Below are 26,043 nucleotides of genomic sequence, written 5' to 3' on the forward strand. Positions count from 1 at the left end.
GATCCAGTTATTCTCTATTAAAAATACATAAATTCCATTATAACAAATGTGCTTGATGTGCTTCAATTCCCAAGATGTTTATCTGCATTTTATTTATTTATTATCATTGTTTTTATTATTATTTTTCATATTGGTTTCCTGTTGGTTTAAAGTGGGCCTTACGTCCAACCAAATGAATGACCCCACAGTTATTCTTGTTTTTTTTTATTTAATGGCCCCCAAAAAATGTAAATATTAAAGCACTGACTCTATCATCAAGAGATCACTAAGTTTGATCCCTAACAGTGCCACAGCTAAGTTCAAAAGAGCATAATTTTAGAATAAAAAGCAAAATCTCTCTCTCTCTCTCTACATCTTACAGATGGTTAGTTTGTGCTTGGAGTCTCTGGCCAAGTCTCTTGACAAGTCTCTCTGGCCAGTCAGTGCTCTGCAAGGTTTAGTCCCTACATCACAGTATAGTCCCTTCTTGGCTCAAATGGAACCAAAAGCGAGCAGGGACTAAAAAACTACCAGGTAAACTCATAAAGGTGATATAAACAGTTCTTTGTGGGATGCCATAGAAGAACCACCAGAGTTGTGTGAGTGGGAATAACTTTTTAAAGTTTTAAAAACCCATCACTCTTTTCAAAGTTTCTTCACCAATTTATTAGCAAAAATGGTTCTTTTTGGAATCAAAAGTATTTCTTTTATGGCATCATTCAAAAAACCTTTTGTAGCACCTCCATTTTTAAGAGTGTACCTAATGCACCTAAAGTAAAAGCAAAATAAAAAAATAGGCGAGTAGAACCTAGTTGAGTAGAGTAGGTACCATGCAATGGAAAAGCATTAAACGCTAGCAGGAGAAACTGAAAACAAATGAAGGTTAAAAAGATAAGGACCAAGAATAAATTACAGAGAAAAAAAACAAAAGATGGTATAAAAACATGGAGAATGATTAACAGTGCATGGGAAATGTAAGTCTTATTTTGTACCTGACAGATAATTCAGAAACTTATATAAACTCGATTAAAGTGAAAGTGAGTAGCCTCCACAAAGAATGGGCAAATATACCAAGCTGTAGCATTTATCATAGGTCAGATTGAGTGTGAATTATATTAGCCTTTTTCATATATATTGTCAGAATTGACTTGTACAAATGCTTACAGTCACATTAATGATTTACAATTTATTTATGATGAATATATTGTGTAGAGGCAACAGCTTTTTACCAGGTGCTGTGTTCACACTTGCATGTACACAGCTGTGGGCCCACGGCGACAACATTTCTCCAGCAGTGCACTCTGTAGGTAAGATCACTCAGAGGGCAGGAAACACAGCACTTTACTGCCTCAACCACAGAGAATGTCCTTGCTGCAATAAAGGGTCCTGGATCTACATCACACACCTCGCCTCTTTATGGTGTTTGGTATTAAAACATCCAGTTCTGGGTCAGGCGTTCGTCTTTTCTTCTCATCTGTGTTTGTACATTGTTGTGTAACAGCAGGGTAAGTCTTTGGTGATGTGTGTCCATAACGTAGGAAAAATGTCCTCAGTTGAGAAATCACTTGTCAGTTGGCTAGAGATGGGAGTTTAAAAAAGGGATAGTTTTTATTTATTGCTCCTTGTTGCTGTTGTTAAATGACATTGCATTTGGTAATCTTGATTAAGCTACGACTTTGTAACTCAGTGACAGCTTTGTGCATTAAATCCTTCAGGGAAATATTATGGCCTCTAATTAAGTGGATTAGAATTAATCAAGCAAGGGCCCTGTGCTGTGCAAACCTCTGAGAATGTACAAAGATGTGTACATGGAGCATTACACGCCTTATACCGCATTACAAAACTAATTAAAACTTGCTTAATTAATTAGAAGAACACTTTACCAAATGTGCTTTGGCAGATAAATTAGTCAATTTAGTTCTAAGATCAATACAAGGTCTATACATGTGTTTAGACGTATGCTCGCGAATTGCAGAATTTTAACTCTCACTCTGGGCATTATATGCTTTATATTAAGTCTATCCCTCATCAATATGTCGGATCCAAACAACGGACTGTTTGTTTGTGACTTTAAATTATAGATGGGGTAATTCTCCTCTTTTTGCTTTTGATGGTGAGTGAATGTTTGTGGTGTATATTTTTCCCCCCTCAAGGCCTAGGTTTCAAACATCCAGTTTACATTAACAAAGAGAAGAAAGGGGCATCAGAGCATGCCTCATCCTGTGCGCCTGTTTCATTGGCTTGTCAGTATGCTGGACTGCACCTGTCTAGGGTTCTGCCGGGGCTCAGGGTACCTGGCTAATAGGACTTCCATCGGCTGCCATCTGAACAAAAGTTCATTACAAAGTCATGGTGGAGCGGTATCTGGTGGATTTAGCTGTATTCTGCTATTCTGTTTGTTGTTGCTGTTGTCATAACAAGCCAAGGTTGATCTCGGCAAGGAGGCGGGTGTGGGGTTGCGAGCAAAACAGCGGGAAAATGCAAACAGAGAGGGGGTCTAATCCCCCCTGAGAAGCCCCCCGCACCCAGCCCTTTGATCTGCCTCCAATCATGCCAGCTTCATGACCCTGCACTCTCCTACTCTGCCTTTATTAACACCAAACACAATTTCCAGCACATACAAAAGCAATGGAGTCCTCCTAATGACGTCCACTACTGAACTCTCCATCTAGTCTCTGCTAACCTCACCTGGACCCTCATCTCTTTCTTCTGGGTCACGTTTTTAGACCTTTTACTTTTAATGCTTCATGAGCATGAAACTTCTCAAAATATAAAACTCTTTGGCATTTAAACATAGCCATGATTTTGCCTTTGTAACCTTTATTCAGTACAGCTAAGCAAGTGGCTCTGCAGACCACGATCCTGGCCAGGCTTGAGTTCTGGTCTATTGCAGCAGACTAGCTGGCAGCTCTGGACTACTAACCTTCGAGACCTGACCTTTAACTTTTCAGAATTCTGGGTCCTAGACTCAAGTGCACAAGCCAAAGTGTCTGTGGCAGGGACAAACCCTTATAGCATGAGGCTATACACCTTGAGAGGGAGCACGACACAAAAGGGTAACCCATACCATGACCTTAATTTATTTATTTAATTTTATTTTTCAATCTTGAAATCTGCTCTTTAGCCTCCTGTGATTTTGGAGTGCATTCAGAACTACACTTTAAAGGATAGCCAATACTTCAGCATTTCTAGTTTGAAGCATATGGGAGATCAGGCTTTTGCAGTTATAACCTCCAAACTATGGAATGACATGCTGGTGCATGTTAGGTTGCCCTTTAGGCTGTCCCCCCACCCCCACATCATCTGTTTGTAAATCTTATTTTTATCCTTTTGTTTTTGATTCTGTATGACAGTTACTAATAGTTTATTTCTGTCTTTGCTATATTATTCATACTGGGATCTGTGTTTTATCTGTTATCTATGTCTTAGGTTTTGCTTTTACTATATTTTATTGGATAGCACTTTGGCCAACACTTTTTGCCGGACCGCCTACCGGGCCAGCAAAAAGAGGCATTTTCCTTTACTGACAGACTGACTCCTAATATTGAAACCCGCATGCGCAAGTAGGAACGTTATTTCATCTTCTGCTGTTAGTTCATCCATATTTCACAAGGTGTCACGACTACACAGTCTGTTGTTAGTTCAGCCATATTTCAGATATCACTTTTCCACCAAAGAGGAACCGGAAACAGTTCCAGTGCGTGAACTAAACTTGGAAATGCTCTGCGTGTTTCCACCGACAAAAATTGGTTTGTGAATCAGAAAAAAAATTGTTTCCGGCTGGATCCGAAGAAGACTAGGTCCTTCAGAGTGAATCGTGACTTTGTCTGTGGGCATGTTGAGGATCAGTAACTCAATAAAGAGCTCATTTACAAATAATTTCATTTAAATAAATAATAGCGAATAAAACCGGAACACGCTCCATTTGTGTGTGTTTCTGGGACTGGGCTCTACATTTCTCCTCTATTCACAAACTACTTTATTCGCAAAGCAGGACGGCTCAGAACTTTGCAACATTTACACACGCATTATATCTCTCAGAGAGAGGAGGACTGTTGAATTCATCTCATTTTATGTGAGTGTGTGTCTTTGCATGAAATATTGTAAAGGGAAGTGGTGGGGAGACATTTTGTGGTATTAGTGTGTTTCTAATACTGCATATAGCTGCTCATAGTCTCTTTATATGCCTTACCTGTTATATTAAATAAATGAGTAATTGTAATTCTTAAAATAAAAAAAATGTTTATGGTCTTCTTTGTTCTTTGGTTGTAGATCATGTAGTATTTATTTTTAAACAAAATGAACACACTGATGCCGGTGTTATATGTTATGAACAAAACTTTGTGCTCCTGTTTTTATCACAATCACATAAAATGCCACATGTAAACAAAGACATTTAAATGAAGCACAAAAGCTTCTCCAGACCTTCCAATGACAAGGGTATGTATTTTGGGTTTTCCTGTTTTTGAAATGCCAGAAACACCTCTCTGACAATGGCTATACAGCTAATAGCATTCCGGCTAAACAAGGCTTGCCTAGTTTTGTTATTTTCTTATTTTTAAGTGTGCTTTATAAATAAATTGGCTTCGACTATGACATTTCTTCATCATGGAGGTATATACAATGATATTCAGAAGTGGCTGGTGTGGATTTTTTTCAATGTAAAGTAATGTACTGACACAGATTGATCCAAAGTCACAATATCTAAAAATAACCTATATTCTTTTGTCAATTGATATGAACAACTGAAATTTGTTTGTTGGAGATAGCACATTGTCTAAAAACAATACAGTATAGGTAGTGTTTTGCCATCATTTATTTTGCTATTTTATCCACTAGGTAACCTACTCCTGTCATTTGAGCTTTGAAATGTAATGTTGATAAAGGTAAAACTTGGCACCTCCAAGTATCTTACTTTATAAGAGCAGTTGTCCTTCAAATTGTGTGAAAATTTCATAAATGTTCCAATAGAAATGCTCCAAAATTACTTGTAATTTCTTATATTATATACAATAAAATCTTTTTAAAGTGTTGAAAGTTAAGAAGGTTTTATTATTTCTCCTATAAAGTTACTGATTTAGGAGATAAATGTTTTTTATTAGTAATAAGTGGCTTTGCCTTTTAATTGCTGATTTAAGTCAGTGCAAAGATTGCACTCACAATAATTCTCTGGAATGTTTGCACAATCCTCTGGACAGACCTAGCATAATACAGGCAGGTTTCTTGGCCTTCTTGCTCAAACGCACTTCCATTCAGCCCACACAAATTCTGGAAGAACACTTAGGATTATTGCCCATCTGGAAGCCTAATTTTTGAACAAGTGTCAGCAACAAGTATTTCTAAATAATCTTTTTTTCATGATGCCATTCACTCTTTGAAGTGCACCAATCCTTGATTGCAGACACATTTAGGCCAAATCTGTCTCACTTTTGGCACTTACTGCTCAGTTACGGCATTGGCACTTCTTGTGTAGGCCGGATATTGGCCAAATGTCATGAGCCAGACTAGACTTGGGTTACAGCATGTGTAGTGTGCGCTTGATGTGGATTTGTTCCGCAAAACACCTGATGTCTGGCCTGTGTAAGTTGGACATGTGTAAGGTGGACAGTTGGGGCAGCCAGCCTCACCCTGAGTCAACGGTGACATTCAAGGCCAAATGTGGGCCACAAGAGAATTGCAGATATGCCACAATTGGGCCAAAATTCTTTGCTATCTGGGTTTAGTTTCCCAGGAAAACAGAGCCACAATGCTTCCACCCCCATGCTTCACAGGTGGAATATTAATTTTTAGGTTAAATTCTTCACCCTTTTCCTTATATACATAACAATGATCAGTGTGGTAAAATAATTCAGATTTTGTTTCATTTGACCAGAGAACATTCCTTCAAAATCTGGCTTCATTTACCTTGTGCCAACTACAGTATGGTTTATTATGCCTCTCTAGGACAAGGGCTTCTTTCTTGCATGGCAGCATTTCACGCTGTGATGATGTAGCACTGCGTGATGATGTTAATTTTGGATGTTGGCACATTGATGCAGCTCCAGTTCCTTCACTGGTTTATTAGTTGATGTAGTGGGTTTCATTCCAACATTCCTATCTATCTTCTAAATTATTTATAATCTGATGAGGGGTATTTTTTTTCTTCAGCTAATTTTTTTATATAACTGACCTATTCACTCTGTCACTTAAATGCATACTTACATTTCTCACAGCTAATAAACACAAGGGGTGCTATTTTACACATACTCAACCACATTTAGGGACTTCTCCATATTCTGCTCCATTTAATGCTATAGTATAATTGATGGAATAATTATTATCTGCAGGTTTGGCTTTTTTAATATATTTACATTTGATCTATTAGTCTACTGCCTAGACAGGAGTGTTATTAGTTAGTGTTTACTGGTTGGCCTCATTAACAACATTTAACATTGTCCTATGATGGCACCATCCCAAAGTTTTCCTACAGTTAACAGTGAACTCAATGCTTCTTTGTAGGCTCTTTGTACTCAGTGGTCTGTGTGAACAGGGTCCCATGGCTGTGATGTTTGGACACATGCACCCTGCGCCTTTGACCAGCCTCAGCTGCGTAAGCTGCCCCACAGGAAGAGCTGTCCATGGGCCGCCCCACATATGTTCTCAATCAGAGGATCATATGGGCCTGATGATGGTTTGTTGCAACAGAATTCATTCTCTACTCACCCATAACCAGAGATGCCAGGACTTCAAACGACCACGGTCTCCAAAGGTTTCATAAGGTTCACAAGTTTTACTGTTGTTTTGAAGTCAGAGCTCTGCTTTGTCCAAGCACAAGCTTGTATTTACACAACTGGCTTGGTGTGGAACATGGCTCCCCCAGCCACCAGGCCCCATCTGTAAATAATGCTAGCGGCTGGTGTCAGACCATGATCTCTTCCACCAAGTAATTCCTCAAGCTGCGATGTTGGGGGATGGCCAAAAATTAAGGATTTCTTACACGCACACACACACACAAACACACATACACACACCCTTTTGCTCTTCCCTCCGGCCTCACATGTCAGGGGGCTTAGACGCAGTTTTGAGACATTTATCCCTCCGTTAGCCAGGGGTCCCAGAGGCCAACTCAAATAGAAGTGGAAGAAGGAGCTAAGCTCGCTGCCACTGGCGAAAGACAGCTCGGGTAATTGATAGTAACTCGGTGGCTGGCCCTGGACGGCAGTAATGAGTGTGAGTCAAGGCATATAACTCCAAGGGATGTGTAAGGGTTTGCAGCAGATGATCAGTGACATCTCTGCCATACCTGAGTACACCAGTCTTCAGCCTCCAAAAAGACACCCTTTAACAAGGCACTGTGAAAGTGCAAGCTGCTTATATGTGACCATATGTGAGTCCCTTGTTTGATGTATGGGTCTTGTGCAGTATGTGCTGTGCTTGTTTATAAAAGAATCATAAAGGCAATGAATGGAATTAGGTTAAATGTGTCAACATGAAGAGTGGATATTCTTAATTTGAATAGGACATTGTTGACAATATCACATTATTTGTTAAAGGGAATTACATAGTTTTTATCATAATTGCTTCATATTTAAATGGTTAAGATGTAAATAAACTTAGAATTGTGTTAAAAGGCTTTGTAAATAAACCAAGGTTTGAGTTGGAATGCTCTGTTTTAGAAGATGGAAAAAAAATCTTACCCAGTCAGAATTGAATTGACTCTATCTAAAAACACTGGCAGAAATGTAGTAAATGGCATGGTTATGAATACATTGCCTGATGCATGATACATTGTTTAATGACAGTATTGAGATAAGATGTATTAATATGGTGGAAAGTTATTGTAAATGTAGGTATTATCTAAGGAAATATTATAACTTCAGGTGTACTATTTATTTTACTTTTACTAATATACCATTTAAAAACCCCTTCCTCACATTACCATCGCTGTAATGAAACCTGTGTCAGTACGTTTGTCTGTGCACCATCTCACATTAAACTGCTCTAAATGATTGTATTTGCATTTTGAATTAGCCGTACATTTTGAAAATATTGTCAGGCCGCCTTTAACTGAAGCAAAACACTGAATTCTTCCAAATGAACTGGTTTTTGTTTGTTTTTTTTGTACAACTTATTTTGAAGTTGTACTTTGCAAGTTCAAGAGAACATTTAGCACACTGTCAGAAAAAAGCTATTATGGTCACAGAAGGTACAAACAGTGTAAATGTACCTAAGGTTGTAAAGTAATTGTAAGCTTTCATTAAATACTGTGCAATATGATATAATAAATCATAATTTCTGTAGATGAAATCAGAATCAGAAATACTTTAATAATTTATCATTTTATTAAATGGGGCATATGAATGTATTATCACCTCTTAAAAATGAGCTTGTTCCCTAAGTAAGTACTGAGTACGCACCACCACTGTGGCAGTATTTATGAGAGTGTATTTTGTGATTAATGGATTTGATTGATTAGTGGTGAGCTGAAGTTTTATTTTTACTTATTTATTTTTAGGCAGGAATACTGGGAGTAGAGTGATCTTGTGGGATTAGGACTCAGATTCAATTAATCACTTTTGTTCATGCTATTCCTTGTGAGCAAATAGATTGAAAAGGCACCTTTAAGCCACCCTGGAGATGCATGGCTTTGTAAAAACATCTTTTATTTTACCTCAGCTCAATCGTTGAATGTATACTGTCACTGTTCTGAATGTTTTTTGGAAATCCCAGTGGTGTGTTCTCACCCCTTTCACTCCATTTTCCCTCTCTTGTCTCTCTCTTCTTCTCTCAAGTACCAGGGCTTTGAGAGTCTCTTGGCTCATTTGGACATGACTGTCTGGAGCGTTGGCCTCCTTTGGAATCCATTGTGTCGTAATTCTTTGCCCTGTTCTCACTCAGGCTCTCTTAGGGCCTATAAATAATTCATTGGCCACTTGAGACCTTTGAGCGGCCGAGGCCTTTTTGGGTTGCTTACAGTGTCCCTACACAGCCGACACATACACTCAGCGTGTCAGTGCACTCTGGCCTCCGCTCAACCATCGCTTATTAGACACACGCGCACACACATACACACACACTTCTAACTGTAGGAGCCACTGCATTACTGGTGGGCTACAACTGGATAACACTAAACTAGTGAATATACATGTGTACTGTGCATACATTACAGTTAAAACAAGCACAATGTATGAGTTATTATATGTTCTGTAGATGTTTCTGTGATATATTAGATGATAGAGCAGATGATAAGTGAATTTTAAGACGGGAAAAATCAGAGGACAAAAGTGGAAAAATAGGGTTTCAAAACCTGGAGAAATTAAACTGAACAATCACTGTATTAGGAACACCTGCTCGCGCAGCCCTGCTGTGTCTGATCCATCTTGTAACTGCACAACACTGACCCACCACCACAACGTCAGTGTCACTTCAACGCTGAGAATTATCCAGCATCCAAATCGTACCTGCCCTGTGGTGTTCTTGTGGAGGTCTAATTGTAGAATTGTACAAAGTGCTCTGTGTGGTCAGTGGAGCTGATAAAATAGACATACAAGGTAGATCACAGATTCTCCTGATCATCCTCCAACTTCCGGCCAATAGGCCACTTGAACGGCTAAGACTGAAGTTTGGAGGTGATATTTTCTGTTAAATAGATTTTTTCTTCTTGCATTTGACAAAGCTTTATCTAACAACCATTGTATATTAGATTTTAAACAATGAAGGATGACCTTTGACTTTTGCCCAGTATTGCATGCATGGAGCAGAGCTGCACAAATTGCATACACCTGGAACACCTGGATTACTGTGTGCAGCGGAACATTTTATTTGACATCACCAAGAGGGACAGGGAGCGAGAGCCAAACGGCTGTGCAGGGGTCAGGCCACCATCTTGCCTACCTGAGAGGAAGGAGAAATGCCCAGCGGCACCTGCCTTATTAGCGACCTGCCGCTTTCGCTTGACGTAACCCCCTTGGCAACCTCTGGCAGAATATATATTACCAGCAGGCTGTACCTATAGGCCATGCAAACACATTTGTACAAGTTTTTTGTCGATTAACTAATTCAGAAGTGAGCTTAATTATCCCCCTCCTTCCTTAATTAAGATCACAATGCAAATTCCTTCATTAATAGTGACATGAACAATTTCTCTCCGGCTCCGCGGGGACGCGATTATATGCGGGTCCCGTTGAGCAGGTTGCGAGGTGTCACCGCATATTCAAATGCCGTGCTTGTTTAATTGCAGTAAATGTAGCATGTCCGCATAGGTAGAGGAGTTTTTGAGGGCTAGTGAGGGAGTGTTGCTGCCGGGGCTGGGACCCCTTGGCTCCCCCAGGCAGCTGTTTGCGGGTCCCTGCCTGCTCCCTGGGGGCCCTTGCAGGACCGTGTTGTTGGACTCTTGTCTTTTATGGCAGCAGCCGTAAACATGACAGGTTGTTTGGGCACCATCTGTTTAAAATGGCTGCCGCATGGTAACAGGAAGATGAACTTGAGAGCTGCTTTGTGTCTGTCTCCGCACTAACAGTCTTGTCTCTGCATCTCTGCAGGTGCATGTTTGACGGGAGAGGCATGAATGTGTCCAGCCAATGGAACCTGGCGTCTGCTTGGGTGCCCATCAACACCGTGGACACCAGCACTTGCAAATTTACACACACGTAACAGAGACACAACCAAGCAGGTCTTCTTTGAATTTATGACAGATCCATCTGAGATATGGAGCCGTTCTGTGGCTTCCAACTGAATCACCCTCCCTAAAGAGGCACAGATTTGAAATTAAGATTTGATGATGTGGATGATTCTACTGTTCAGGGCATCCTTTATCAACCTTCCAACATGCAGTCATACTTATAAAGATATTTATTTTCCTTACATGATCTGCCTTTAGCTTAACTCTTAATGTGTCTCTTCTTTCACCTGATCGTGTCACCTATGTGGAAGTGTATATTAATTCAGTCAGACTTTTCATCCCTTATCAAGCTGTGATGCAGTGAGCAAATGCCTCACTGACCATTTACTGACCTCCTGGTGTTTGAGGTTTTTGCTCTGGACTGTTCAGTAAAATAATGCATATTTAACCATGACTTTCAGAACGTGAGCCACGTCTCCATGGCTGCGTTGGAAAGGACAGGTTATCAGGCGATTGGCTTATATATATATATATATATATATATATATATATTCTTTTTTTTCTTTTCTTTGAAGTATCTATAAATTATATTATCATCAATGTTCCCTAAGTGAAAGGACTAATTTTAATCTATTCAGTTTATGCCAGAGCAATAACATGGACTACATGGACATATAGATTAGATTGGTTGTTTTGTAGTAAAAGCATGCTTGGATCCAAGTTATATGTCTGTGATCTTAAAAAGTTTTAGGTGTCCATCTAGTAGAATTACAGATTCTTACATGTAGACTGCATGTAGTGCCAAATAGAAACAGGAGAGGCTGTAATGAGGGACACATCAAAGCCATTACATACCCTATTATATATATTTTTTGTCTAAATCCTAACCTGTCTCTTACTTTATGTGAAAATTTCATGACGAGTGGTCAATTAGATCAGTTCTCATATTACTTGTAATAAAATCTGTTTGCATTATCAAACCTGTCCGTAATATATTTATAGTCAGCATTTAACAGCAAAAATTTCAGTCATCTAGACTGAATTCTATGGAATGTGGACAATTATAAACCTTTCATCTCATTCTAATGTTTTGCGGTTACAGATGATGAGTGACTGAATGAACATTTATGTACTTAAAAAATCATAAGCATCTGATTATTACTGTAATATATATATATTCTTATATTAGGTGTTCTAATAAGTTTTAACACATTTTTGTGTAATAGTGTAATTAATAATTGTAATTCAAAATTTAAACATTCTGCTGCTCTTTTGCCATTTTATGGTAACTGTTCCATAGTATTAAAAATGACAATTATCATTTTATTAAAAAATATATATCCTAAAAAAATATTTGGTTTGAAAATGGCAAGCAAGTATAATTATGAGTTCCATTAAAAACAAACAAACAAGTGCATCAATTTGTTCTTTGAATTATGTACTGAAGTGTACATCTGAGATTTGGTTTAGATAATTTAAAGATGGTAATTTTGATGTTAGCCATCATGAACTTAGCGTACTAATAATTATTTATTTTATTTTGTTAAAATGACAAAAGAGCAGGAGAATGTTTGAATTTTGAACCATTATATGTTAAACAAAAATGCCTTTAAACTTATTCATACACCTAATTCATTTACTACTTACTTTTAAGTACCAGATACAACTTTACCTGTTATTTTTCACTTTACCCTACAATGTCAGAATCATCATGAAAATCCGGAATAATAAACTGTTGAATATTCAGTATTTGACCCTGTTCGAAGTTGAAACTCTTTATTCATGGGTCATGAATACTTAAATCTTTTTTTTCTTCAGATTAATTTCCTCTTCTCTCCGTGCTGAATAGGACCATTACAGTTGTGCAGCTTTAATTAAGCAGTGGCTCTCAATACAGAAGGCTCTACCATCTGGTTGTTGTCGCATACACCACAAACATAAGGGCACTGACAAAAATAAGACGAGCATTACAACACCAAGCCAAAAAAAACCTCAAACTTTTCAAATTAGAGATGCCAGCACAAATGTTCGTCACAATGTCATATATTCTAACATGCAGTAGCACATGCAACTGTCAGTATTCTGTTGGATGTTGGCCAACTACAAATGAAAAAATAGAAGGCTGTAAATTGGGAGAATATTGGGCTTAAATAATGACTCTTGAGTGTGTATGAGAATTCTTGTGTTTTTGTGTTTATATGGTCTGACCCGATCAAATGGGAAATTTGGCTGGATGTTGAAAGGACCAAATTCTGTCCCACACTTACTGACTTGCAGCCCACACTGTACCACAGCAGCTGTCAGAAATTTCAGCCAGCATTTTTATTACTGTACAAACCCAGCTGCCCTAGAGCACCCAAGGATACATGTCAGTCACAGTGAAATATAACTGTTTATCTGGCTGATAGCTGTTAGTGGTCACGGCACCACCGACTGTATTATGTCAATGTCATGTAATATGCAAAGGTGTTGTTTTTGGCTGCCGATGATGTGGACTTGATACAGATGTGATCGCATTTTCAGTGCAGAGGGCTGACATGTGAAACCACTTTGGCAAGATTTAGGCATACCAGGGTGAGATCAAATATTGACTGTGTTAAGGAAGGGCATTGCCGCTTCAAAGGCTCAGCTTGTGGGGCAGGAGATTAAAGGAAGCCTTAAAGAAATGGGTCAAGGAGACAAAATTGTCCCTCTCTACACAAACTGTATCATTCAGTCAATAACTGACCCACTGTTTTCCCAGATACTCCGAAGCCAAAATTTAACAGTAGCTAGCCAATAATGGCTATCTGCCTCCTGAGATCATCCAAGATAACTGAATAACTAGCAAAAAGTGTCAGTGGAGTTCTTTGGAGCAGTGCCGTAGAAGAGCCGACTTTGGTTAGCTAAAAAGCTTTTAGAGGATGGTTGTTTTCTTGTACCACATCTGTAGCATATGCTTGTTCACTACGGACAATAAGACACTTTTCTCTGAACTTAATAAAGGAACAGAGAACTCATTGACTCAAACATACTGATAATAAAAGCCAGCTGGCATGCCAATGTGTTCTGAGTCAATGGTGTTTCTAATCTTTTAAACAATGCTAAATGTACCCAATGTTAAATGTCTAGATATGTACTTTGTGTTAAAGGGTCAATGTTTTCTCATTTACTGGGCAAAGGTAAACAAATGTAATTCATATTCATTGTATAATTTTGCTTAGTTTAATCTTGCTAAAACATACTTGTATTTTATTTTATTTATTTTTCAAACCTCAGTGCATACGGCTAAGTCTATATGAACAAAACAAGATTCATTACAATGTATGAATTACTTTCAATCATTCAAAACATGAAAACAACGTGAATGATGTTTGTGATAGTAATCATTGTCATTTTGTGAGATCAGAAATGGCTGAATGTTTCAGTATGTTTATATTTTGTAATATGTCTTGCAGGGAACTGTAGCTATCCCTTTTGCTGTTGTTTCAGACATGTTTTACTGGCTGATTTATCTAAAGTTATCTCTTGAGCACTGTCCTGTGTAAACTGTTGATAGCATCTATGGTTACTGACTTTACTAATATAGCCACAATTAGTCTTGTGTGAGTCAGATTTTAACTCAAGATGGCTCAATATCTTGAAGTAGGAAACAGCATCAGATGTAGTGAAAAAAATATGTTATATAAAATTTATTACCTTACCTTTGGCACAGTGTTTCTCAATAGCTGTCCTTAGGACACCTCACTATTGTGCTTGCCAACAGAATTAATTAGGCAAGGGGGCAAAAGGAATGACTGAGGGAGCATGACTTCCTTCCTTTCTTCCTTCCTTCTGCCCTTCCAGTAGACAGTGAGCAATATTTGCTTATCTATTTTTAATACCTATCAACAAAAGATGGTAGGCTTTCTTCAACAGTGCCTTTTCAACACATCAGAGTAGAGTTAGACATTATAACTAAACAATTATAAAGTGAATTCGGTGACTTTCTATATAGTCAGTATTTAAAGCCGTTATTAGTGCAGTTATAGCTCTTTGTAATTTGGCAGTAATGCTTTATAAGCACAATTATAAACTCCAATAATGCCAAATGACACTTTTATAATGAGCTATAATTGATTATTTTGTAACTTAGAAACATAGCTGCACAAGAGTCACTATTCATTATGAAGTCTTTTAAGTGTATAATGAAATGTATAAGGCTTTTTAAGGATCAAGTTATTCCTCATTAATATTTATAATATAGAATCTAAACCGTCAATTATACTTGTTAAAACATATTATAGCTGTTTTAATAATTATGCACAGGTCATTATCCATTTAAAATCATTATAATGAATAGTAACCCTTGTGTAACTATAGTTTTAAAATTTACAAAATAAGTTACATAGAGGTATAACAACATTTATATAGATGGGCTTCATAGAATTTATTCTATGAATGTAAATTCTGATTATGTAAATTCACTGCACCAAAAAGCAGCTTACCAGCACCATCCACACTTTCTACACTCAGAGAGAAATTGACTGTCATCTAAAGCATGGAACACAAATAAAACTGTTGTCAGTACTTTTATCCACCATACCCAACATGTGGCAGACACCTAAAAGGGATAAACACAATTAATAAACAGTGTTATGAAGATTCACATATTTACTTTAGTGCTATTGCTAACTCTTATGTACAAACTATCACAATCTGACACTTGTTAATAATTTATGAAGAATTATTCACCTGACAAATGCACAAAGAAAAGACTTCTAATGTTTTCACTGAAGAACTTGGTTGTATTTTGTAAATATAAGCACATTTAGAATTTGAGGCCTGCAACACACTCCAAAAAAGTCAGGTCAAAGATGTGTTTACCCCAGCGTTACACTATTTCATTGTTTAATCATTTGTGAAATTTGGATATCAATTGTTAAATATTTGCAAGTGGATTGCATGCCTGTATTTTTTCTTGTTTCAAAACTGCAGCAGCTCCATGGTTGTTGTTGTTGTGAGTCTCCTGTTCATGATGCACCATATGAGACAGATCTGGACTGCAGACAGGTCAGTCAAGCACACACACTAAGCCACATTGTTGAATCGTGTACAGAATGAGGCCTGGCATTGTCTTGCTGAAGTAACCATGGACTTCCCAGGAAAAGACTTGATGGCAGCATTTGTCTAAGCACCCAGTGTTTGCCTCCACATTAATGGAAACTTCCCCCAGTATGCAAGTCAAACATGCTGTGGTCACTAATGCACCCCACACCATGAGAGATGTTGGCTTTATCACCTGTCACTGATAAAAGTCTAGATTGTTCCTTTCCTTATTAACATGGAAAATATGATAATCTTTTATCATGGAAATAAGCTGAAACATGGACTTATCTGACCACAGCATACGTTTCCACTCTTATTGGACCATTCCAGATGGGCTAGGGCCCAGTGAACTCTTTAGAGTTTCAACGTAAATTTGATCTATGGCTTTTCTCTTGCTTAACAGACATTCAGATTGCATTTCTTGATGCAGTGGTTAACTCTGTTATTTACCAGGAGTTTTTGAAGAACCTGTAAGCCCATGTGGTTATATTTATCACTGTCGCATGACAATTTCTTATGTTGTGCTATCTGAGGCTGTCCAGCCCTGGACTGATTTCCTGAATCATTTCACAATAATAAGCACTGCAGAGCATTTATTTATTTATTTATTTATTATTATTATTATTATTTTTTTTTTTTTTCATTTCACAAAACGTCACAATTTTTTTCTGGAATTTAGGTTTGTATTAATGGCTGACCAGTGTATAAACGCAAATCAAATCTCCTAGTAACATTAAAAACATTAACATTAAAACTTCCTAGTTTCTACACTTGTCCATTTTGTCAGCTCCACTTGTCTTACACTTTTCAAAATAAAGGTGCTACAAAGGATTTTTTTTTTTTTTTTGAAGAATGCCATAAAAGAATAAAATAAATAAATAAATAAATAAAATTGGTAAAGAGCTTTATGTTTGAGTGATGGATATTTATATCTTTAAAAGGCTCTTCACACACATGCATGTCTTGAACAAATGTAGTTCTTAATGGAATCAAATATGGTTTTTCTATGACATCACTCAAATAACCCTTTGTAGCACCTTTACATTTAAGAGTGCTGAGCAGCATATGGACAACAGCTTGTAATTGTAGAACTATAATATGTAACTGTAAGGTTAGTGAAATGGACTAAATGAATAAATGTAGAAACAAGAATGTTCATTGTATTGTGACAATGAACTTTCATACATCTCCAACCCTGGTTAATTGAATATAGTCAAACTGGACCAAAAGCCCACTGAGTAATGTACATTTATTGTTAGAGTACTTAGAGGACTTTGTTTTCCTTCTTCCCCCTCTAAGGGTGAAATGTCACTTGGTGGCATGTAATTAGTTATATCAACAGTTCAATAATATTAAGGGTTGGAAAAGCAGTTCATGGTCCAGATTTCAATACATGAGTCTTATAGTATTTCAGGAACCATTTTTGCACATTTATATTTTTGAGTGCAAAGTTATACATGGAATAAGCAGCAGCTGACCAAGAATATGGTTATGCTAAATATCACAACGCATCTACCAGATGTCTAACAGTCATGGGCTGGATGCATGCAAGTCTCCAGTCAGTATTTACTTCATAGAGCTGTGCCAGATAAACTCCCAGTCAGCCAGGGCTTGTCCTCTGCAGTCATCAGGTCTAGTGGGATTAGGCTAATGAAGACTTTGGGTCATCGTGGGCTGTAAATAAAGAGCATGCCAAGTTCTTCTACTGCTGCTTTCTCTCCTTTCTCCATGTGCCCGGATTTCCTCTGGCTGAAAGTCACAGAGAAGGAGAGCCAGAGCCAGAGAGAGAGAGAGGGTCAGGCTGATCAAAACCAGCCATCCTCTGCTCCTCTTGCTGCCCTTCAAAGACTCACTCCCTAGATAGCATCTGAGATAACACCACACTCGGACAAGGATTTATTTCAGGGAGAGGGTAAAACAGATAACAGGGCTTGACTTGGAACCCTTGCCAGAATGAATGGCTATAAATAAAACCTTGTAAACAAGAGTGTATTATTTATTTGCTCTCATGGTGCGACGGTGCCCAGCTTTAGTAGCCAAGAAAACGGAGAGAAGAAGCATGAACTGGGTTAAAATGTGTGGTAATGTGCATGTGATCATGTGATCTCTGCTGTGGCTGGCTGTGGTAAAGGACAGATATGGTGGCTGAGATACGGTTGCTGAGAGGGCCGATTGAATAAGAATGAACTCCACCCCTGCCATCCCTCTTTTCCCTGCCGCGTATGGCTGAATGGGTGCCTCATGAATATGCATTGGGGTAAGCCGCCGTGTCCCCTCGCCGGCTGAGGCTCGTTTGCTCTTTTCACTTCAGAGTCCTTCAGAAGTTTGCAGGGGCTGCGGTTACCTGAAGCGTGGCTGTGCTCTGTCGTGCAGCTTCTTCGCTCCCAGGGTCCCGTCCTGGTCCCCACGGCAAAGCTGTGGGGCTCTGAAGGGATTAAAAGATTTATGTCACAGTGATGGCATCTTGGGAGAGCCTTTGCTCGACTTACTGGGCTCCAGCCCAGAGGCATTGTTTTGGAAAGACTTAACCTATAATACATCTCAAAGCTACAGCAGCTTCTCCTGAGAAAACATCTCACTTCCTCTCACAGAGGGACCGGTCTGCGATGGCTTTATTGCCTTGTCAAGTAAATAGAGCTCCTCTGAGTGCAGACTTCTGTGTGTCTTTAGCCAACACTGTGTTGTGTCATAGCTTTCTTATTCTTATTTCAGCCATGCTGAATGTAAATAAAGATGAATACATTATTGTGAAACAGCAGGGTGTTGTATTCAAAAACATAACCATATGAAATATGCTCATCCATTTTTTTTGGATACCAATTGCTTGCTCATGCCAAGGATGCAGGAGCATCTGCAAATGTTGATTTATCTAATCTCTGAAAGTTTATGGTACCATTTTGAAATTACTGTGCTTATATAAGTTTATAAATTATTTAAAACCTGTTTATTATAGGATTATAAATTAGGTAGTAAACAAAAATGTTCATTAATAATTATGTTTAACACAGAGATTGGGCAACAGAGTCTTCTTTATTTTCTAATAATGAAAGTGTCAGAGAACTTACTGAAAATGTCAAGGTAAAGAATAAACTAGGACCTGAAAATATGAATAAAGTTATTGTGTACAGTATGTGGATGTGGGTTCACTGTTTGTCAAATAACAGGTAACTGTTACACTTTTTTTATCTATGTGTTGTACACAACTATTAATTGCATATGTTCATTCATTCATTCATTAATTCATTCATTATCTGTAACCGCTTATCCATTACATATGTGTACATAGTAATTAACAAGCATTAGTAAACAGATTCTAAACATTTATAAATGTTTATGTGTAGTCTTATTCTAAAATAGTACTATTATAGTTGAGGACCTTGGATTGTTGACTAGGGTGACCAGATCTGAAATGGTGAAAAAGAGCATACATTTCTGGGTGGGGGGATGAGGTGCTTGAGATGAGGGTAGGTACATGAGCTTTACCTGACGTAAACAAGGACAACTGACGTGCAGACTGACCAATTAAATGTTTACAGAAAAGGTTATCGACCAATAACGGTAGCTCTACAGTCGGACCGTGCAATCCGAAGATTTTAGGCTAATTCACCACTCCCCCTTCTCACTCAAGCGAACCAAACGGAGTAGGGGAGGGCGGGACTAGTTTGTGAATGAAACGCTTCTTGAAATTCTATGTAAGCTCTAGAAAAACAAAATAAAAAACAAAAAAAATCCTGGACGTTTGTGAAATTCTGCCCGGACATTTTTTAAGTTTAAAAAAGAGGAAAATGTCCGGGTAAAAGAGGACGTCTGGTGACCCTATTGTTGACGCTGAACAAAATGTGTCAAAACACACTATAACACAGCATGAGAAATATACCCATAACGGACACATCAAATCACATAATAATTTCTATATTTAGTTATTCCATATAAACTGAGGCAATAAAAAGAATGGCAGCCAATTCAGATTGTTGATATGTGGCATGGTAGCTTTTTGTGTCACCCTTCTAGCTAAGCTAAGCACTGAAGATTTAACACTCAAATACATATAAAGCGGGTAGATATGTTTTCTTTTCTGCCTAATTTTAGTCATATGAATTCCACTTTTATCCAAGTCTCTACAATCACACAAGGCTTAGCCAGGAGGGCAAAAGTTAGCACTTACTTAAAGCTAACTTCCTTGTTTCTGCTGTTAGAAGGCTAGCATTGGACAGTATGGTGTTAATTGAAAGGCCATTCGTGCTGTCTCATATTTCTACATTGAATTCTCAGAAAAAAAAAGAGTGTGTCCCATAAGGTGGGCTTTGAGTGATTCTATAGGAGAAAACAATTATTACTTCAATATTTGAAGAGATTTATGGACATGAAGTGCCTTTGAAAGGTTTGTGGAAACTTTATTTGTGGTCATGTTTGAGTATTTATTTTACATAATGCACGTCTCATTTATAAAATGTTTTTTGGGGACTCGGTGTCTAAGGCATTGTAGGGAGAGGCTTTTTAGCACATTTGTTTTTAGATTGACACTCAAAACTTAACTCCCCCTAAAAAATTTGATATTTATTTGCTGATTTATTGACTGCCGCATGATTTTAGCTGAGCATTTCCAGGTTTAAACATCCTACTGTCACTCCCCTGCAGAGTGGTGCTCCATATAGCAGAAACATGCCGTGTGTACAGCAACACTTCACTGTCAGCTCAAGTAGGCAATACGCAAAAGGAGCTGTGCATTTTTTTAACAAATAAATACTTTGATTTAATATAAAGTCCTGCATGAATAATGTGCCTCCTTCTATACAAAACACAACACAGATCATTATACAGATAATTAATTTTGAACACTTACAGTATATGGCCAATGTTTCTTCTGTATCAGAAAAGCTGTGTGCACAGGGCTGAAAGTATCAGGAATCGATGCACCTTAAAGTAACAGAAATAATATATTAGCAGAGGACATATAGTTTATATAAGACATTTTTCAGATATAAAAATTTTATTTCACCTGTAATGCCTAACCTACACTGCTTTATCCTTATTCTTTCACAATGTGGAGGTTATTTGGCAGCTAAAACCTCTACAAAATGGATATGACTGTTCCCACTTCATTTATTTTGGCAGTCAAGCACATAGCACCCTTTAAATCAAAACAAAGGTAAAAGCATCCCGCTTAGCGCTGTCCATTTTTAACAGTGGGGATTTGCAGTGTGCCTTGGAGGAAATTCACACAGCCATGTTGCCTCTGCTCAAAATGTAACTGTCAGAAAGCCGATTAATTGATTTCTTTGGCATTTTCAAAGCTTGATTAATCAGCTGTGCTGTAATATGTCAGCATTCTCTGTGCTCTGTGTTCTGCTAGGAGCTGCAACTGTGTTGGCGACGCCTGGCCTGCTTTTCTAAAAGCTGCTGTAGCAGAACATGGGACCTGGCTGGAGAGAAACTTCCATTCCTTCAGTAAATACACACACATTTAAAATACAAAATGATAAATGTTTCAGTACCCAACTTTTACATTATGTGGAAATTGTTAGTAAAAGGAAAGGAAAGAAAGTTTATTTATTTATTTTTTTTTTTAGAAATTCTAAATATACTTTTTACGCTTTTGTAAGTTCATCAAACCCAGCAATTCATGGCTAGGATTTTAAGGCAGCATAATTACGCTTGCTCCTTGAGACGGTAGAATGACCCCTGCCTTAGGCAGTGTTAACCAGTGCAGACATATGTTAACTGATGTAAAAACAGATTTGGCAGTTATTTTTCTCCTCTAAGCGTGTTGAACTGCCCAATGATGTTGTCTGTTTTAAAAGGCTGAATTAACGTGTCTCAGAGGAAGCATGTGTTAGCTTTCACTCACCTGTGCTGGTATAAATATGTGACAGGGGGAGATCCAACAAGCCAGTGGAATTACCTTCAGGAGAAATTGGAAAAAAAAGAGAGAATCAGTACATCAATTATTTTATTAATCAATTTATTAATAAGTAGCGCTCCTTTATTAAAAAAAAGTATTAAATTACTATTTACACAGAGGAAACTGAAATTATTAGAATGTAAGCATTACCCATTATCATCACTGCCCAGGTTTAATATACTTTACCAGCTCAATGTTGAAAAATAAAATAATATTTTCATTGTGTTCTCCTTATTTTTTTAACACTAATGCTTGAATTTAAATTAAATTAAATTAAATTAAATTAAATGTTAATTGAATTTTACCTCAGAGTCTATTCAGTATATTAGCATTAGGTAATTAAGCTATCAAAACTGAAGCATTGCCCTGTCTTCTCCAACCATGTCATGTCTACCAGATTGCAGCCCACTCACAAACAGCTTGTAGAAAAATGAGTGCATGAAACAGCTGATGAGTTGATGTAGGCTTGCGTGGCTGTGGTGGGGCTGGGGCGAGTCCAGCCGAGGTCAGTCAGGGAAGGATCTCTTCTGGTCCTCCATTCTCTCACACGCTGCAACTCATTGATCCGCTCCCATGCAGCTCTATGCACATTGTGTAACCTTCACAAAAACTTCTGAAAAATTTCTGAATGCCCACACATACACACACACACACACACACACATGCATACACACAGGAAGTGATAATGAAGAGGATGAAAGAGAGGTTGAAGGGTGGTTGGGGTCACTGGGTCACTAGGTCAGCATACTTTGTTAAGGCCTCTCTTAGCTGTGCTGTGTGAGAATAGCCTGTATGTTTATTTACACTATCAAGTGGTTCTAGTGTTTTCAGAAGAATCAAAAGTTCAAAGAGACAATATGTTCTTAACGTTTGAATCAAATTTATCAAATCTGAACACTTCTTATAATGATTATCAATTCATTTTTCTTATACACTATGATATAATGATGCCCTGTGACATAATAGTAATTATTGCGGCTAGGGGCGGCACGGTCGTGCGCAGCAGGTAGTGTTACAGTCACACAGCTCCAGGGTCCTGGAGGCTGTGGGTTCAAGTCCCGCTCCGGGTGACTGTCTGTGAGGAGTTTGGTGTGTTCTTCCCATGTCCGTGTGGGTTTTCTCCGGGTGCTTCGGTTTCCTCCCATAGTCCAATAACACACGTTAGTAGGTGAATTGGATACTCAAAAGTGTCCATAGGTCAGAGTGAATGTGTGTGTGTGTCACCCTGTAGAGAACTGGCACCCCCTCCAGGGTGTGTTCCTGCCTTGCGCCCAATGATTCCGGGTAGACTCCGGACCCATCGTGACCCTGCAGTAGATAAGCATTTACAGACAATGAATGAATGTTCTGTATGACTCATTATAGGGTTCTAAATCTGACCCCATGTCATGCCCGAGTTCAGGGAGGGAAGAGGCTGAAATGTTAATTCATTAGACATGGAATTAAAACAAAGATTGAAGACAATGAACACAAGACAAGACAAGTAGAAAAATACTGCACAAATATTACACAAGCAATGACAACAATAACATAAAAGGTAGAGACCACATAAAACATATGCATGTTATGATCGAGACAAACAAAATAAGCTGGACAAAAAAGAACAGAGGGTAAACAAACAAACTGAGGTCTAAGGATGAATTTAGAGAGGGGTGCTAATCAAAGACCTTAACAGCATAGGAAACTAAGAAATACATAAAAATGGACACTAAAGACATAAATAAACATTATTCTGAGTGTAGGGAAAACCTATAACAATAAAGCCACACTTACTACAACTAAAACAGCAGACAAACCCTATGCACTATGATGCTGGATGTCAAATAAACAAGGAAATATGCAGAAACATACAAGACTAGAAACAAAGAATAATCATGTAAACTGCAACCTAACAAATCCCATAGTTATGACAACAGACTACGAATAAACAACAAAAAGGAGACAGTAGAAACCAGCAACTCCTTACAAAAACACTGCACAGAAAATTGACAGACAAGCCAAGACACAAGGAACCATTTAAATACACAAAAACTGACAAGAAACACTTGGGGCGTGAAAGTAGAAATGTGACAACGTGAGATAATTTACACAAAACCATGTGTTAAGCAAACAAATAAACAAGACAGAAATCAATGAATGGCAGGGACAAAATCTGACACCCCATAATTACCCAGTTTGCATTTCTGTTTTGGTGTGTTCTCCCTGTGTCTGCATGGGTTTCCTCTGAGTGTTCTGTTTTTCTCAGACTATCCAAAACACATGCTGGTAAGGGTAATGGCTATGCAAAACTGCCCATAGCTGTGAGTGTGAGTAATTATGTGAGTGTATTTAGGGTGTGAGCCTGCCTTTCACCCAATAATTCCCGGTAGGTGGCTTCAGACCGTCTTTGACCCTGACTAGGATGAAGTTCATTCATTCATTCGTTGTCATTCATTGTCCATTGCCTGGAGGGGGCACCTGTCCTTCACAGGGCGACACACACACACACATTCCCTCACACCAACGGACACTTTTGATTCTCCAATTTACCTACCAATGTATGTTTTTAGATTGAGGGAGGGAACCGGAGCACCCAGATGAAACCCACACAGACACAGGGAGAACACACCAAACTCCTCACAGACAGTCACCCGGAGGAAACCCACAACGTCCAGGTGCTGCCCTAGGATGAAGTTTTTACAGATAATAAATGAATGAGTTCCTGTAGTATTAAAAGTTTCCCAAAAAATGTAAATAATATCCTCCTTAATAAGTATGGCTTACTGAATTGATGAAGCTTAGCGTCAATGAATGTCACAGGGCATTGGTTCCAAGACTTTAAAACATAGGGCCAGAAGATATAGATTTAAATGAATTAATTGATTTTATACTCAAGGAAATTATTGTTTACAAAATCCATAATAAAAATATCTCACAGCTTATCACAGCACTCTACTTATTCTGTGAAGCTGAAGAAAAATGTCCTGTAAACAACATTGGACATTGGTGATAAATTGGTCTGGATTATTGGGTGATGAAAAAACATGTATAACATGGGTTCAGGGCCCTACATCTTTTATTTTTTTATTTTAATTTTAATTTTTTGTATAATTGTCATTCATCTATATTGTGACTCTTCACATGTCTATGTCCGCACTACAAAATGCTAAACAAATGCCTCGGTCCAGTATGCTAGACTTGTTCTCTTGGCTCACTCCAGAAAAACAATAGACAATATTTTAAACAATGAAGAGACCTACAAAATTTGAGCATTAACCAAGATAAGGATATTGTTCTTTTTCTGCTCTGTCTGTGGGTAACATTGACATATATTTTGCTGTAGATGGCTTTAAATTCAGTAGAGCATTAATTGCATAAAAGTAAACAATCCGAGTAACAAATATGTTTCTGTGGTAATTCAAACAGTGAATAACAACTTACAGACAAATTAAACCTCAGCCACATACAGACAACAACATATTTTCCCCTTACACTTACCATTTCATCTTAAAATATGGCGAGCTTCTGAATGTAAACAAACAAGGGAACAGCATTTCCACACACTCATAGATGCTGCCTTTAAAGGCCATGATTGCTGGGCAAAATTAGCCATAGATTATTTCATAAAAAACACAAAGTTAGTGCTTTAAAACAGTTCAGTTGATGTGTGCTTGTGCATTTTACAGTAGCACTGATCATATATATATAACCTGAGTTGGCTGTATAAAATTGATTCTACCATTTTAAAATCAATGCATTTGAATGGTCACATTCAGACCCATATATTTTGATGCATTAACGTGTCCTCACCACATATCCGTTCATATATTTATGTGTGTGTGTTCATGCCTGGCTCTCCTCCACCACTGCAGGTGAGTCAAAAGCTCCTCTGAAGCCGTCCTGGGCTAAGCCACAGCACTGGCTCTCCTGACCTTGCTGTCAGCTCCAGAGCCAATGGAGCTGACGAGCACTCTGTCATGAGGGCATCAGTGCGGTGGAAATGGTTCATTTGATTCTCTGACACAGGACGGCACATGCTGGTGGGTGAGGAAACAGGGGTGAGCCCCGCCATCTGACAAGTGGGCACCGGGCTGCACAGAGAGCAGAGAAAGAGCTTATGTGAAGGACGTGGAGCCGCTTCCAAAGCCAAAGCTACACAGCTGGGCACTGACTTGCTAAGACGGGAAGGAGTGGCTTAATTAGAATTCATTAGGAAAGAAGAGCAAGGCCATGTTTATGAAATGAACAAAAGAACATGTCGCACGGATGCTAACATAACAAATTGCTAAGTTTATAGTCATCAGCAAGTATTGTATGAAGAAGTTTGAACAACACAGGTCAAAAGTTTTTTGTGAGTGAAAATCCAGGTAACAAGCTTAAATATGTAATTTACTGTAAATGTTGTGCACATTTTAAGATTATAATAAATTGTTCATTTACTATTTAAAAATATGACTCCTTTAATTAAGCTGTTTATGAAGAATGGAGGGCTTTGTTGATTTAACCATCCATCCAT

At 38.2% G+C, this 26,043-nt stretch overlaps 1 long non-coding RNA gene across 1 annotated transcript in view; it reads left to right on the top strand.

Moving 5' to 3' along the window:
• LOC136710753 (uncharacterized) overlaps nt 1–25,826 on the top strand; it is a 55,205-nt gene extending 29,379 nt beyond the window's left edge. The window contains exons 2-3 of the long non-coding RNA XR_010804660.1: nt 21,000–21,094; nt 25,400–25,826. This is a non-coding gene — a long non-coding RNA (uncharacterized lncRNA). The remainder of the gene's footprint in view (nt 1–20,999; nt 21,095–25,399) is intronic.
• Nucleotides 25,827–26,043: the final 217 nt, after the last annotated feature.

The sequence above is a fragment of the Hoplias malabaricus genome, chromosome 12 (genome assembly GCF_029633855.1).
Source record: "Hoplias malabaricus isolate fHopMal1 chromosome 12, fHopMal1.hap1, whole genome shotgun sequence".
Taxonomy (NCBI): domain Eukaryota; kingdom Metazoa; phylum Chordata; class Actinopteri; order Characiformes; family Erythrinidae; genus Hoplias; species Hoplias malabaricus.